The sequence below is a fragment of the Stegostoma tigrinum genome, unplaced genomic scaffold (assembly GCF_030684315.1).
Source record: "Stegostoma tigrinum isolate sSteTig4 unplaced genomic scaffold, sSteTig4.hap1 scaffold_231, whole genome shotgun sequence".
NCBI lineage: Eukaryota > Metazoa > Chordata > Chondrichthyes > Orectolobiformes > Stegostomatidae > Stegostoma > Stegostoma tigrinum.
Window position 1 is genome coordinate 264,734 of NW_026728165.1, and position 13,175 is coordinate 277,908.

General features: G+C 63.8%; 1 long non-coding RNA gene across 1 annotated transcript in view; it reads right to left on the reverse strand.

Moving 5' to 3' along the window:
* Positions 1 to 401: 401 nt before the first annotated feature.
* LOC132207958 (uncharacterized) overlaps positions 402 to 13,175 on the reverse strand; it is a 42,724-nt gene continuing 29,950 nt past the window's right edge. Inside the window, exon 3 of the long non-coding RNA XR_009444042.1 lies at positions 402 to 501. This is a non-coding gene — a long non-coding RNA (uncharacterized LOC132207958). The remainder of the gene's footprint in view (positions 502 to 13,175) is intronic.

Here is a 13,175-nt window from a genome sequence, read left to right on the forward strand (position 1 = left end):
GCATTGTTAGATGATTATTTATTTGCGTGCCTGCTTTTTTGCTCGAATGGATAAAGGTAAATTTCTGTTCTTTTGTCATCAGAGCTATTGCCTCCTCACTCTCATCTTCCTTGTTTTATCCTGTGCTGGAATATTTAATTTGTTGACATATCTGAAATATGTTGTTGAATGGATTGGGTTTTGTAACTTTGCATTCCCCATAGACCATCTACCGATGCTGTTGCTTGTTCTAACAGTTATTATCTCGCAGAGTGGAAAATGCAGTTTGAAAGCAATGGAACATTATCGATGAACAAGTTGATGCATAAATTGCTGCGATCTTCCAAACTACAAACTCACCTTCAATTCTTTCTCGGTCAGAGCATTATGCCGGCGCAAATGAATCGTGTTCTCAATGGGACTTCCAAAACCATGGAATTGAATTTGCATGTTGATTTCTTCTTCCCTCTTCAGAAATGCAAAGTAGTATCGTGATGAAGCTTCCAAGGCGATGATTGTGTCCTTCAATGAACAGAAAAGTGACTTTTAGATTCACGGAAATATTTCACTACTTCTATAGACGTGAAAGGCAAACATTCTCCCTGCATATGACCCAGTCTCATTTTATCATATCTTTCTGATTTTACATGCCATGGGATAATCATTGAAGTGTAAAAGAAATGTTGATCATGGAAATTTATCACTGTTTTCATAAATAATGGCAAATTTTCAACATCTTGCAATTGTATGAAGGCTCAGTCTCATCACACCTCGCCTGCTGCACAAAGACATTCTTACACTGCTTTGAATGTAAGGGCTCAAACAAAACACAATCATGACACAAATGCATCAACACACCACTTTCAACAGGGTCTGATATCCTTGCCAGGCACTGGAGGGGTTGCGGAGACTGGTGAGTGGATAAAGTCATTCCTCTGTTCAAGCAGGAAAACAGGGACTTTGCAGGAAACTACAGACTGGTGAGTGTCTCATGTCTCAAAGGTATGGGCTAATAAGGGACAGCCAGCATGGCATTATGCGGGGCAGGTTATGTCTTACCAAGTCAGTTGAAGTTTTCAAGGAGGTGACAAGGGTGATCAATTAGGGTAGAACAGTTGATAACATATCCATGGATTTTACGAAGGTTTTCAAAAAGGTCCCTCATGGCATGCTCATCCAGAAGATTAAGATCCATGAGATCCATGGTGACTTGGCCTGCCCATATAAGGCAGACGGTAGCGGTGGAAGGCTAACAAAGATAACACAGTATAGGGCTGGAGGAACACAGCAGGCCAGGCAGCATCAACAATGTCAGCTTTCCTGTTCCTCTGATGCTGCCTGACCTGCTGCGTTCCTCCAGCTCCACACTTGGCTAACTCTGATTCCAGCATCTACAGTTCTTGCCGTCTCAGTGGTGGAAAGCTGTTTTTCTGGCTGCAGCTCAGTGACGAGTGGTGTTCCACATCGATGTGACTTCTGCTGTTTGTGATATATGTAAATGACTTGGTTGCAAATGTAGATGGGGGATTACTAAATTTGCAGATGATATAAGGACCAATGGACTTGTGGACAGCATGGAAGGTTGTCAAAGGACACAGCAAGATACAGACCAATTGCAAACTCGAGCGGAGAAATGGCCGATGGAATTTAATCTGGGCAGGCATGAGGTGTTGCATTTTAGGAGACCAAGTGTTAAGGAAAGGGATACAGTTAATGGCAGGACCCCAAACAGCAGTGATGTCCAGAGGGATCTTGGGGTCCTAGACCATAACTCCCTGACAGTAGCCACACAAGTAGATAGGGTGGTCAAGAAGGCATATCGCATGCTTGCCTTTATTCATAGGGGAACTCAGTGCAAGAGTCAGGATGTCACACTGCAGCTTTACAAGACTTTGGTGAGACCACACAGAGTATTGCATCCAATTCTGGCCGCCACATTACACTAAGGATGTGCAGGCTTTGGACAGGGTGCAGAAGAGATTTACCAGCATGCTGACTGGAATAGAGGGTATGAACGAGAGGGAGGAGCTGGAAAAAACTCTTCGTTTTCTCTGGGGCAGTAGAAGCTGAGGGCAGGCTTGATAGAAGTCTATAAAATTAGGAGATACATAAATACAGCTAACGGTCAGAAAATTTCTCCCCCGGAGTTGAAGTGTCCACTATTAGGGGGCATGCATTTAAGCTGAGGCGGGGGCGGGGGGGGAGTTCAAAAGAGATGTGAGGGGCAAGTATTTCACACGAAGCATGTTAAAAGTGTGGAATACATTGCCTGGGGTCGTAGTGGATGCAGATACGATGAAAGCATTTGAAAGGGACTTTTAGTTAAGTGCACGAATATGCAAGGAATGGAGGACTATGGATCAAGGACAGGCAGAAGGGATTATTTCATTTGTGGTCATGTTGCCCCAACATGGTGGGCCAAAGGGCACATTCCTGTTGCTGTCGTGTTCCAAGTTTTATGCTCACTTGTATCATGATTGCAAAAAGGAGGATTGGGAAGAATTTTTGAGAAGCGTTTGTGAACATTATTTCATCGAAGGACGAACGGGATAAGGATGAGGTGACACAGCACAATCAGATCTTGGAGCCCATGATGAATCATAGGGACCTCACAAGCACCAATGATCAGAGGGATCTCAGGATCTTGATGTGCATGCCTGTTGATCCCCCAATGTAACGGACCAGGTCGTTGAAGTGGTTTGGAAGGCACATTGGATACTTGTCTTTATTAGACTTAATATTAAGTGGTAGAGTTTCAGAATAGGCAGGGTATGTACAACACTGTTGGGCTTAACCAACATTAAGTCAACAATGAGAAAATACAGTGAGACTTGGACAACGATCAGGCTTGGCCTGATAAAGGATAAGTTACATTTGCACCAGACAAGTGCTCAGCAGCAATCAGCTCCAACAAGACAGAATATGACCATATCAAAAAAATTCCATGTCTTTACCCTCACATCATCGTTACATTTATTTTTTTTTAAATGTGCAAGTGCTATCCAAGCCATGCAAGGCTATGGGCCAGGTGTTGGAAATGAGGTCAGAACAATTCAGTGCTTGTCCTTGACTGTTAGAATCTGTCAGCTTAAGAATGTATTTCTCCTGTATTGTAGACTACTGAGGTGCTTGGCTATCCACTAAACCAAGGTTAACACTGATCGAAAACTAAACTGGGTCAGTTATATAATCAGCAGTAGCCAGGTCCATAGTACAAACCACCCTGCTGTGGGACAGAGTAAGGCAAATCCAAGTGAGCGAGTGTGGTTGGAGACTCATTCGTTGGGGGCATAGATTCTGTCGCCACATTTGAGACACCAGGGCCGCGTGTGGCTTCCCTGGTGCAAGGTCAAGGACATCTCTGAGTGGTTGCAACAAATTCTTAAAGGGGAGGGTGAGCAGCCAGAGGCCACGGGGCACGTTGGTACCAATGACATAGGCAGAAAGAGGGATGACATCCTGCGGACTATGTGCAAGGAGTTAGCAAAGAGGCTGAAAGGCAGGACCCAGAGGGTAATAATTTATGGGTTTCCATGAGTGCCACATGTTAGTGAGCTAAGTCATAGAAAGATAGGTGAGATGAATGCATGGTTAAGGAGCTGGCACAGGGGGCAGGGTTTCCGGTTCATGGATAATTGGGACCGTTTCTTAGCAAGGGGTGACCTGTGCAAGAGGGATGGGAGGCAAAACGCTGTGAGCGGGTCAGGACAGAGGGGACAAGACGTTGTGAGCGGGTTACGACGGAGGGAACAAGTGCCTGTGAGCAGGTCAGGAAGGAGGGGAAAGTCGCTGCGAGCAGGTCAGGGCTGCAGGGGCAAGTCGGTGTGAGCGGATCAGGACGAAGGGGGCCAGTGCCTGTGAGAGGGTCAGGACTGAGGGGGCAAGTCGCTGTGAGCGGGTCAGGGCGGCGGGGGCAGGTCGCAGTGAGTGGGTCAGGGCTGCGGGGGCAAGTCGCTGACAGCGGGACAGGGCTGCGGGGGCAAGTCGCTGTCAGCGGGACAGGACTGCAGGGGGCAAATCGCTGTGAGCGGGTCAGGGCTGCGGAGGACAGTCCCTGTGAGAGGATCAGGGCTGCGGGGGCCAGCTGCTGTGAGCGGGTCAGGGCTGCGGGGGCCAGTCCCTGTGAGCGGGTCAGGGCTGCGGGGGCCAGCCGCTATGAGCGGGTCAGGGCTGCGGGGGCCAGTCCCAGTGAGCGGGTCAGGGCTGAGGGGGCCAGTTGCTGTCAGCTGGAGAGGGCTGCAGGGGCCAGTCCCTGTGAGCGGGTCAGGGCTGCGGGTGCCAGTCCCTGTGAGCGGGTCATGGCTGCGGCGGGCCAGTCCCTGTGAGCGGGTCAGGGCTGCGGGTGGCAGTCCCTCTAGGCGGGTCAGGACTGCGATGGGCAAGTCGCAGACAGCGGGTCAGGGCTGCGGGGGGCAAGTCGCAGTGAGCGGGTCAGGGCTGCGGGGTGCCAGTCCCTGTGAGCGGGTCAGGCCTGCGGGGGGCAAGTCGCTGTCAGCGGGTCAGGTCTGCGGGGGGCAAGTCGCAGTGAGCGGGTCAGATCTGCCTGGGCCAAGTCGCAGTGAGCGGGTCAGGGCTGCGGGGTGCCAGTCCCTGTGAGTGGGTCAGGGATGCGGGGGCCAGTCCCTGTCAGCGGGACAGGACTGCAAGGGGCAAGTGCCTGTCAGGGGGACAGGACTGCAGGGGGCAAGTCGCAGTGAGCGGGTCAGGTCTGCGGGGCCCAAGTCGCAGTGAGCGGGTCAGGGCTGCGGGAGGCCAGTCCCTGTGAGCGGGTCAGGGCTGCGGGGGCCAGTCCCTGTGAGCGGGTCAGGGCTGCAGGCGGAAGTCGCAGTGAGCGGGTCAGGGATACGGGGGCCCGTCCCTGTGAGCGGGTCAGGACTGCGGGGGGCAAGTCGCAGTGAGCGGTTCAGGGCTGCGGGGGGCAAGTCGCAGTGAGCTGGTCAGGGCAGCGGGGGGCAAGTCGCAGTGAGCAGGTCAGGGCTGCGGGGGGCAAGTCGCAGTGAGCTGGTCAGGGCAGCGGGGTGCAAGTCGCAGTGAGCGGGTCAGGGCTGCGGGGGCCAGTGCACGTCAGTGGGACAGGACTGCAGGAGGGCAGGTCCCTGTCATCGGGGCAGGACTGCAGGAGGGCAGGTCCCTGTCAGCGGGACAGGACTGGAGGGGGGCAGGTCCAGTCAGCAGGTCAGGGCAGCGGGGGGCAAGTCGCAGTGAGTGGATCAGGGCTGCAGGGGGCCAGTCGCAGTGAGCGGGTCAGGGCAGCAGGGGCAAGTCGCTGTCAGCGGGAGAGGACTGCGGGGGGCAAGTTGCAGTGAGCGGGTCAGGGCTGCGGGGGCCAGCCCTGTGAGCGGGTCAGGGCTGCGGGAGGCAAGTTGCAGTGAGCGGGTCAGGGCTGGTGGGGCCAGTCCCTCTGAGCGGGTCAGGACTGCAGGGGGCAAGTCGGAGTGAGCGGGTGAGGTCTGCAGGGGGCAAGTCGCAGTGAGCGGGTCAGGGCTGCGGGGGGCAAGTCGCAGTGAGCGGGTCAGGGCTGCGGGGACCAGTCCCTGTGAGCGGGTCAGGGCTGTAGGGGGCCAGACGCTGTGAGCGCGACAGGAATGCAGGGGACAAGTTGCTGTGAGCAGGTCAGGGCTGCGGGGACCAGTCCCTGTGAGCGGGTCAGGGCTGCGGGGGGCAAGTCGCAGTGAGCGGGTCAGGGCTGCGGGGGCCAGTCCCTGTCAGCAGGACAGGACTGCCGGGTGCAAGTCGCAGTGAGCGGGTCAGGGCTGCGGGGGTCAGTCCCTGTGAGCGGGTCAGGGCTGCGGGGGCCAGTCCCTCTGAGTGGGTCAGGACTGGAAGGGGCAAGTGCCTGTCAGCGGGACAGGACTGCGGGGGGCAAATCGCAGTGAGCATGTCAGGGCTGCGGGGGCCAGTCCCTGTGAACGGGTCAGGGCTGCAGGGGGCAAGTCGCAGTCAGCGGGTAAGGTCTGCAGGGAGCAAGTCGCAGTCAGCGGGTCAGGGCTGCGGGGGTCAAGTCGCAGTGAGCGGGTCAGGACTGCGTGGGGCAAGTCGCAGTCATCGGGTCAGGTCTGCGGGGGCCAACTCGCAGTAAGCGGGTCAGGGCTGCGGGGGGCCAGTCCCTCTGAGCGGGTCAGTGCTGCGGGGGCCAGTCCCTCTGAGAGGGTCAGGGCTGGGGGGGCAAGGCGCACTGAGCGGGTCAGGGCAGCGGGGGGCAAGTCGCAGTGAGTGGATCAGGGCTGCAGGGGGCCAGTCGCAGTGAGCGGGTCAGGGCTGCAGGGGCAAGTCCCTGTCAGCGGGACAGGACTGCGGGGGGCAAGTTGCAGTGAGCGGGTCAGGGCTGCGGGGGCCAGTCCCTGTGAGGGGGTTACGGCTGCGGGGGCCAGGCCCTGTGAGCGGGTCAGGGCTGCGGGGGGCAAGTTGCAGTGAGCGGGTCAGGGCTGCGGGGGCCAGTCCCTCTGAAGGGGTCAGGACTGCAGGGGGCAAGTCGGAGTGAGCGAGTCAGGTCTGCGGCGGCCAGTCCCTGTGAGCGGATCAGGGCTGCGGGAGGCAGTCCCTCTGACCGGGTCAGGGATGCGATGGGAAGTCGCAGTGAGCGGGTCTGGGGTGCGGGGGGCAATGTCGCAGTGAGTGGGTCAGGGCGGCGGGGGGCAAGTCGCAGTGAGCGTGTCAGGGCAGAGGGGGGCAAGTCGCAGCGAGCAGGTCAGGGCTGCGGGGGCAAGTCCCTGTCAGCGGGACAGGACTGCGGGGGGGAAGTCGCAGTGAGCGGGTCAGGGCTGCGGGGGCCAGTCCCTGTGAGGGGGTTACGGCTGCGGGGGCCAGGCCCTGTGAGCGGGTCAGGGCTGCGGGGGGCAAGTTGCAGTGAGCGGGTCAGGGCTGCGGGGGCCAGTCCCTCTGAGGGGGTCAGGACTGCAGGGGGCAAGTCGGAGTGAGCGAGTCAGGTCTGCGGCGGCCAGTCCCTGTGAGCGGTTCAGGGCTACGGCGGGCCAGTCTCTGAGCGGGTCACGGCTGCGGGGGCCAGTCCCTGTGAGCGGGTCACGGCTGCGGGGGCCAGTCCCTCTGACCGGGTCAGGGCTGCGATGGGAAGTCGCAGTGAGCGGGTCTGGGGTGCGGGGGGCAATGTCGCAGTGAGTGGGTCAGGGCGGCGGGGGGCAAGTCGCAGTCAGCGGGTAAGGTCTGCAGGGGGCAAGTCGCAGTCAGCGGGTCAGGGCTGCGGGGGGCAAGTCGCAGTGAGCGGGTCAGGTCTGCGGGGGCCAACTCGCAGTAAGCGGGTCAGGGCTGCGGGGGGCCAGTCCCGCGGGGGGGCCAGTCCCTCTGAGCGGGTCAGGGCTGCGGGGGCCAGTCCCTCTGAGCGGGTCAGGGCTGCGGGGGGCAAGGCGCAGTGAGCGGGTCAGGGCAGCGGCGGGCAAGTCCCTGTGAGCGGGTCAGGGCTGCGGGGGGCAAGTTGCAGTGAGCGGGTCAGGGCTGCGGGGGGCAAGTCGCAGTGAGCGGGTCAGGGCTGCAGGGTGCCAGTCCCTGTGAGCAGGTCAGGGCTGCGGGGGTCAGTCCCTCTGAGCGGGTCAGGGCTGCGGGGGCCAGTCCCTCTGAGCGGGTCAGGGCTGCGGGGGGCAAGTCGCAGTGAGCGGGTCAGGACTGCGGGGGGCAAGTCGCAGTGAGCGGGTCAGGTCTGCGGGGGCCAACTCGCAGTAAGCGGGTCAGGGCTGCGGGGGGCCAGTCCCTCTGAGCGGCTCAGGGCTGCGGGGGCCAGTCCCTCTGAGCGGGTCAGGGCTGCGGGGGGCAAGGCGCAGTGAGCGGGTCAGGGCAGCGGGGGGCAAGTCGCAGTGAGTGGATCAGGGCTGCAGGGGGCCAGTCGCAGTGAGCGGGTCAGGGCTGCAGGGGCAAGTCCCTGTCAGCGGGACAGGACTGCGCGGGGCAAGTTGCAGTGAGCAGGTCAGGGCTGCGGGGGCCAGTCCCTGTGAGGGGGTTACGGCTGCGGGGGCCAGGCCCTGTGAGCGGGTTAGGGCTGCGGGGGGCAAGTCGCAGTGAGCGGGTCAGGGCTGCGGGGTGCCAGTCCCTGTGAGCGGGTCACGTCTGCGGGGGCCAGTCCCTGTGAGCGGGTCACGGCTGCGGGGGCCAGTCCCTGTGAGCGGGTCAGGGCTGCGGGGGGCAGTCCCTCTGACCGGGTCAGGGCTGCGATGGGAAGTCGCAGTGAGCGGGTCTGGGGTGCGGGGGGCAATGTCGCAGTGAGTGGGTCAGGGCGGCAGGGGGCAAGTAGCAGTGAGCGTGTCAGGGCAGAGGGGGGCAAGTCGCAGTGAGCGGGTCAGGGCTGCGGGGGCAAGTCCCTGTCAGCGGGACAGGACTGCGGGGGGCAAGTCGCAGTCAGCGGGTCAGGACGGTGGGGGGGAAGTCGCAGTGAGCGGGTCAGGGCAGCGGGGGGCAAGTCGCAGTCAGCGGGTCAGGTCTGCGGGGGCCAACTCGCAGGAAGCGGGTCAGGGCTGCGGGGGGCCAGTCCCTCTGAGCAGGTCAGGGCTGCGGGGGCCAGTCCCTCTGAGCGGGTCAGGGCTGCAGGGGGCAAGGCGCAGTGAGCGGGTCAGGGCAGCGGGGGCAAGTCGCAGTGAGCGGGTCAGGGCTGCAGGGGCAAGTCTCTGTTCAGCGGGACAGGACTGCAGGGGGCAAGTTGCAATGAGCGTGTAAGGGCTGCGGGGGCCAGTCCCTGTGAGGGGGTCAGGACTGCAGGGGGCAAGTCGCAGTGAGCGGGTCAGGACTGCGGGGGGCAAGTCGCAGTGAGCGGGTCAGGACTGCGGGGGGCAAGTCGCAGTGAGCGGGTCAGGGCTGCGGGGGGCAAGTCGCAGTGAGCGGGTCAGGGCTGCGGGGGCCAATCCCTGTGAGCGGGTCAGGGCTGCGGGGGCCAATCCCTGTGAGCGGGTCAGGGCTGCGGGCGGCAAGTCGCAGTGAGCGGGTCAGGGCTGCGGGGGGCCAGTCCCTGTGAGCGGGTCAGGGCTGCGGGGGGAAAGTCGCAGTGAGCGTGTCAGGGCTGCGGGGGGCCAGTTCCTGTGAGCGGGTCAGGGCTGCGGGGGCCAGCCCCTGTCAGCGGGACAGGAATGCGGGGGGGCAAGTTGCAGTGAGCGGGTCAGGACTGCAGGGGGCAAGTCGCAGTGAGCGGGACAGGTCTGCGGGGGGCAAGTCGCAGTTAGCGGGTCAGGGCTGCGGGGTGCAAGTCGCAGTGAGCGGGTCAGGGCTGCGGGGGCCAGTCGCTGTGAGCAGGTCAGGAGTGCGGGGGGCAAATTGCAGTGAGCGTGTCAGGGCTGCAGGGGGCAGTGTCGCAGTGAGCGGGTCAGGGCTGCGGGGGGCCAGACCCTGTGAGCGAGTCAGGGCTGCGGCGGACAGTCCCTGTGAGCGGGTCAGGGCTGCGGGGGCAAGTCCCTGTCTGCGGGACAGGACTGCAAGGGGCAGGTCCCTGTCAGCAGGACTGGACTGCGGGTGGCAGGTGGCAGTGAGTGGGTCAAGTCTGCGGGGGGGCAAGTCGCAGTGAGCTGGTCAGGGCAGCGGGGGGAAAGTCGCAGTAAGCGGGTCAAGGCTGCGGGGGCCAGTCCCTCTGAGCGGGTGAGGGCTGCGGGGGGAAGTTCCTGTCAGCAGGACAGGACAGCAAGGGGCAAGTCCCTGTGAGCGAGTCAGGGCTGCGGGGGGCAAGTCGCAGTGAGCGGGTCAGGGCTGCGGGGGCAAGATCTTGTCAGCGGGACAGGACTGCAAGGGGCAAGTCCCTGTGAGCGGGTCAGGGCTGCGGGGGGCAAGTCGCAGTGAGCGGGTCAGGGCTGCAGGGGGCAAGTCGCAGTGGGCGGGTCAGGGCTGCGGGGGCATGTCCTGGTCAGCGGGACAGGACAGCAAGGGGGCCGGTCCCGGTCAGAGGGACAGGACTGCAGGGGGGCAGGTCGCAGTGAGCGGGTCAGGGCTGCGGGGGGCCGGTCCCCCTCAGCGGGTGAGGACTGCGGGGGGCAAGTCGCAGTGAGCGGGTCAGGTCGTCGGGGGCAAGCCCCTGTCAGCGGGTCAGGGGTGCGGGGGGCAAGTCGCAGTGAGCGGGTCAGGGCTGCGAGGGGCAGTGTCGCAGTGAGCGGGTCAGGGCTGCGGGGGGTCGGACCCCGTGAGCGGGACAGGGCTGCGGGGGGCAGGTCGCAGTGAGCGGGTCAGGGCTGCGGGGGGCAAATCGCAGTGAGCGGGTCAGGGCGGTTTGGGGCCAGTCGCAGTGAGCGGTTGAGGGCCGCGGGGGCAAATCCCTGTCAGCGGGACAGGACTGCGGGGGGCAAGTCGCAGTGAGCGCGTCAGGGCTGCGGGGGGCCAGTCGCAGTGAGCGGGTCAGGGCTGCGGTGGCAAGTCCCTGTCAGCGGGTCAGGGGTGCGGGGGGCAAGTCGCAGTGAGCGGGTCAGGGCTGCGAGGGGCAGTGCCGCAGTGAGCGGGTCAGGGCTGCAGGGGGCCGGTACCCGTGAGCGGGTCAGGGCTGCGGGTCAAGTCCCTGTCAGCGGGACAGCCCTGCAGGGGGGCAGGTCGCAGTGAGCGGGTCAGGGCTGCGAGGGGCAGTGCCGCAGTGAGCGGGTCAGGGCTGCGGGGGGCCGGTACCCGTGAGCGGGTCAGGGCTGCGGGTCAAGTCCCTGTCAGCGGGACAGCCCTGCAGGGGGGCAGGTCGCAGTGAGCGGGTCTGGGGTGCGGGCGGCAATGTTGCAGTGAGCGGGTCAGGGCTGCGGGGGGCCGGTACCCGTGAGCGGGTCAGGGCTGCGGGTCAAGTCCCTGTCAGCGGGACAGCCCTGCAGGGGGGCAGGTCGCAGTGAGCGGGTCTGGGGTGCGGGCGGCAATGTTGCAGTGAGCGGGTCAGGGCTGCGGGGGGCCAGTGCCTGTGAGCGGGGAAGGGCTGCGGGGGCCAGTCCCTGTGAGCGGGTCAGGGCTGCGAGGGCATGTCCTTGTCAGCGGGACAGGACTGCAGGGGTGCAAGTCGCAGTGAGCGGGTCAGGGCTGCCGGGGTCAAGTCGCAGTGAGCGGGTCAGGGCTGCCGGGGGCCGGGCCCCCTGAGCGGGTCAGGGTGGCGGGGGGCAGGTCGCTGTGAGCGGGTCAGCTCTGCGGGGGACAAGTTGCAGTGAGCGGGTCAGGGCTGCGGGGGCCAGTCCCTCTGAGCGGGTCAGGTCTGCAGGGGGCAAGTCGCAGAGAGCGGTTCAGGTCTGCGGGAGGCAAGTCGCAGTGAGCGGGTCAGGGCTGCGGGGGGCAAGTCGCAGTGAGCGGGTCAGGACTGCGGGGGGCAAGTCGCAGTGAGCGGGTCAGGACTGCGGGGGGCAAGTCGCAGTGAGCGGGTCAGGGCTGCGGGGGGCAAGTCGCAGTGAGCAGGTCAGGGCTGCGGGGGGCAGTGTCGCAGTGAGCGGGTCAGGGCTGCGGGGGGCAGTGTCGCAGTGAGCGGGTCAGGGCTGCGGGGGGCAGTCCCTGGCAGCGGGACAGGACTGCGGGGGGCAAGTCGCAGAGAGCGGGTCAGGACTGCGGGGGGAAGTCACAGTGAGCGGGACAGGTCTGCGGGGGGCAAGTCGCAGTGAGCGGGTCAGGGCTGCGGGGTGCCAGTCCCTGTGAGCTGGTCAGGGCTGCGGGGGCCAGTCCCTGTCAGCGGGTCAGGGCTGCGGGGGCCAGTCCCTGTCCACGGGTCAGGGCTGCGGGGGACAAGTCGCAGTGAGCGGGTCTGGGGTGCGGGGGGCAAAGTCGCAGTGAGCGGGTCTGGGGTGCGGGGGGCAATGTCGCAGTGAGCGGGTCAGGGCTGCGGGGGGCCAGTGCCTGTGAGCGGGTCAGGGCTGCGGGGGCATGTCCTTGTCAGCGGAACAGGACTGCAGGGGGGCCGGTCCCGGTCAGCGGGACAGGACTGCAGGGGGGCAGGTCGCAGTGAGCGGGTCAGGGCTGCAGGGGGCCGGTCCCCGTGAGCGGGTCAGGGCTGCGGGGGGCCGGTCCCCCTGAGCGGGTGAGGACTGCCGGGGGCAAGGCGCAGTGAGCGCGTCAGGGCTGCGGGGACCCATCTCAGTGAGCGGGTAAGGGCTGTGGGGGCAAGTCCCTGTCAGCGGGTCAGCGGTGCGGGGGGCAAGTCGCAGTGAGCGGGTCAGGGCTGCGGGGGGCCAGTCGCAGTGAGCGGGTCAGGGCTGCGGGGAGCAAATCGCACTGAGTGGGTCAGGGCTGCGGGGGCCAGTCCTTTTGAGCGGGTCACGGCTGCGGGGGCCAGGCCCTGTGAGCGGGTCAGGGCTGCAGGGGGCAAGTCGCAGAGAGCGGTTCAGGGCTGCGGGGGCCAGTCCCTGTGAGCGGGTAAGGGCTGCGTGGGGCCTGTCCCTGTCAGCGGGTTAGGACGACGGGGGACAAGTCGCAGTGAGTGGGTCAGGTCTGCGGCGGGTAAGTCACAGTGAGCGGGTGAGGGCTGCGGGGGGCAGTGTCGCAGTGAGCGGGTCAGGGCTGCGGGGGCGAGTCCCTGTCAGCGGGACAGGACTGCGGGGGGGCCAGTCCCTGTCAGCGGGACAGGACTGCGGGGGGCAAGTCGCAGTGAGCGGGTCAGGGCTGCGGGGGCGAGTCCCTGTCAGCGGGACAGGACTGCGGGGGGCCAGCCCCTGTCAGCGGGACAGGACTGCGGGGGGCAAGTCGCAGTGAGCGGGTCAGGGCTGCGGGGGGCAAGTCGCAGTGAGCGGGTCAGGTCTGCGGTGGGCAAGTCGCAGTGAGCGGGTCAGGGCAGAGGGGGGCAAGTCGCAGTAAGCAGGTCAGGGCTGCGGGGGGCCTGTCCCTGTGAGCGGGTCAGGGCTGCGGGAGCCAGTCCCTCTGAGCGGGTCAGGGCTGCGGGGGGCAAGTCGCAGTAAACGGGTCAGGGCTGCGGGGGGGGGGGGTAAGTCGCAGTGAGCGGATCAGGGCTGCGGGGGGCCAGTCGCAGAGAGCGGGTCAGGGCTGCAGGAGCCAGCCCCTGTCAGCGGGTCAGGGCTGCGAGGGGCAGTGTCGCAGTGAGCGGGTCAGGGCAGCGGGGGGCAGTGTCGCAGTGAGCGGGTCAGGGCTGCGGGGGGCAGTGCGCAGTGAGCGGGTCAGGGCTGCGGGGGGCCGGTCCCAGTGAGCGGGTCAGGGCTGCGGGGGGCCGGTTCCCCTGAGCGGGTCAGGGCTGGGGGAGGGCAAGTCGCAGTGAGCAGGTCAGGGATGCGGGGGGCAAGTCGCAGTCAGCGGGTCAGGGCTGCGGGGGGCAGTGTCGC